Genomic DNA, 2,324 nt, shown 5'->3' with positions numbered 1-2,324 from the left:
ACCAACCGAGGCATCCCTGCATCCTCCCTGCGTCGCTGCCACCGTCGCCGACAGCCTCCCTGTGTCGGCCCCTGCCCTGTGCCGCCTCTACCTCAGCCCGGGAATGGGGTGCAGGACAAGGACCGCGGCCGCCGAGCTCCCCATGACCAACCAAGGCATCCCTGCATCCCTTCGCCGCCGCCGCCGCCGACCCCGACCCCAACCCCGACCCCTCCGGTGACCGGCTGCGCCCGCCCAGATACCTCTCCTCCTTCCTCCCTCTCCACCGTTCCTCCCCATTCCCTGCCCATGAATGATTTTAGCACCACACATATTGTTCCCCGCGCATAAGGAACAACACTAAATGTTTTTATGATGAATGGTTAAAAGAATTCATTTACTCATGTTTAGATGCTTTGTCTTGTGGGTTGGCGGGGTGTAGATGATACATCAAGCTTGGTCCCTGAATGATTTTAGCACCACAAGAAAATCCTGCACCCCGATCATTTGGCAACCTAGCTATTGCTAGCAGTTGGCCGTATGAGCTTGTACTTGCTGACACCCAAATGTATGTATTTGCACGATCGAGTAAATCAAAGGGCAGGTCAAAGCAAGACAGGAATACCCTTCTCAAAAAAAAGCAAGACAGGACGATGTGGTAGTTACTAACGATCTTGAGACACTCGCTAAGACGAGGGAAGACAAACTATTAACGAGCTTGATTAGCCTGCATGTGGAAATAATATAACATGTTTAATTAGGTCATGTACTGTGCTTGTTCCTTGGCTATTTAAGTTGCAAAAAGGAATTTGAAAGTACTCCTTGTTAGGCTCCCAGCGACCAAAGCAAATCCGAAAAGTTTGGCTAGAACCATATGGCATTCATTGGCTCCTTGTCAGAAAAGGAAGGGTGGTATTCTTGCTCTTTTAAGCAGTGGTAGGCCTGGCCACCATCATCAGTCTTAGTACAGCTCGAAAAGTACTCCTTGTTGCATAAATATTTTCTGCAAGCTGGCCTCGCACTTAGAGCATTGCTTCTGTCCCAAAATACGGCAGCATCCTAGATCGATCAAGCTTAAGTACTCTGATGAACCCAAAATTGTCATTTTCTCGGATAATGGCGACTAGGTCACCTTTCCACTCCGCTGGATAGCTATAGTTCAACTCCTGAATTGTATACACATAGTCACTTCCACGTATCAGTTGATCTGGCTTGTCAAGGACCTTCCGCTCCATCTTTTCCACGTCCAAGTCCACGACTCTGAGCCTGCCATTCATGTCTAGGAATAATAATAACGAGTTCGTTTTGAAGTTGTTACCCAACTAATTAAGTGACTGGCAATATCACCAACAGTTATTTGTATTAAAATCACATCTATTATTTCGTTATTTTTGTTCTGATATTAATTGTGCTTCTATTAAAAGAATTGGGAGTTACTCACTATACTAGAACTCTGTAGGTTCACTTTGAGAATGTAAGCACCTATTATTGCTACTGATATCATTGGCTCATTGCTGCCTTTGTGCAATGCAGAACTGTTAAGAGTGATTTGGAGGATTCAAGATTCTATGAAGCTCTTTTGACATTTAAAGCTCAGAACTGAAGGTACTTAATAAACTCAAAAGCATTGATGATAACTATTGTTGCCTAGAAACAGAGGTTGTTTACATATTGCATTGCTAGTGTTTGTTTATGTTTAGAGTTTAAGCATGTGTAGTGTAATGTAGTGTAGTGTAGTGAGCTTGTTCTAGTGTAAAATCAGACTAGTATGGCCCTGGCCACAATCTATCAACGTTAGCCTTCTGTGATTTTCAAAACAAGTTAACTGCATACAGATCTCTTAATGCTCAAAACCTGTCAATTTCTATCAGCTTTTGATCTATCAAGTTGATATTCAGTCAAGTAGATGTCAAACTTGACACATAAACAGCAGCTTTAATAAACAGAGAGACAAGATGTAGGGTTTTTAGCTTCTGCCACAACACAAAGTCTATAGATGCTCAAGTTGTCAGTATTAATTATCAAATCATTCAGAGTAGATGACAGCCAGATGCTCTATTCATTTTTGTGGACTTAGTGAACATGATAAGACAAGCCAGATGCTCTATTTTTAATTAACAGTAATCCATGATCAACAACATTTTCTTTCACTAATTTTCAGTTAACAGCAATCCATGATTTTTTCAGCTAAAACTATTGATGATTCTTTGTTGGGTGACCTATTAGATCTGGAATGGAAGCTCACATAATTTGAGCTGATTTTTTTCCATATGAAAGCAGAGGACCATATGGTCTATGGCCTTTTCATCCATATGAAAGTAGAGGCCCTTGAGTTTGCTGGGTTT

This window comes from Triticum dicoccoides, chromosome 4A (genome assembly GCF_002162155.2).
Source record: "Triticum dicoccoides isolate Atlit2015 ecotype Zavitan chromosome 4A, WEW_v2.0, whole genome shotgun sequence".
Classification (NCBI taxonomy): domain Eukaryota; kingdom Viridiplantae; phylum Streptophyta; class Magnoliopsida; order Poales; family Poaceae; genus Triticum; species Triticum dicoccoides.
This window is presented reverse-complemented; position numbering follows the sequence as displayed.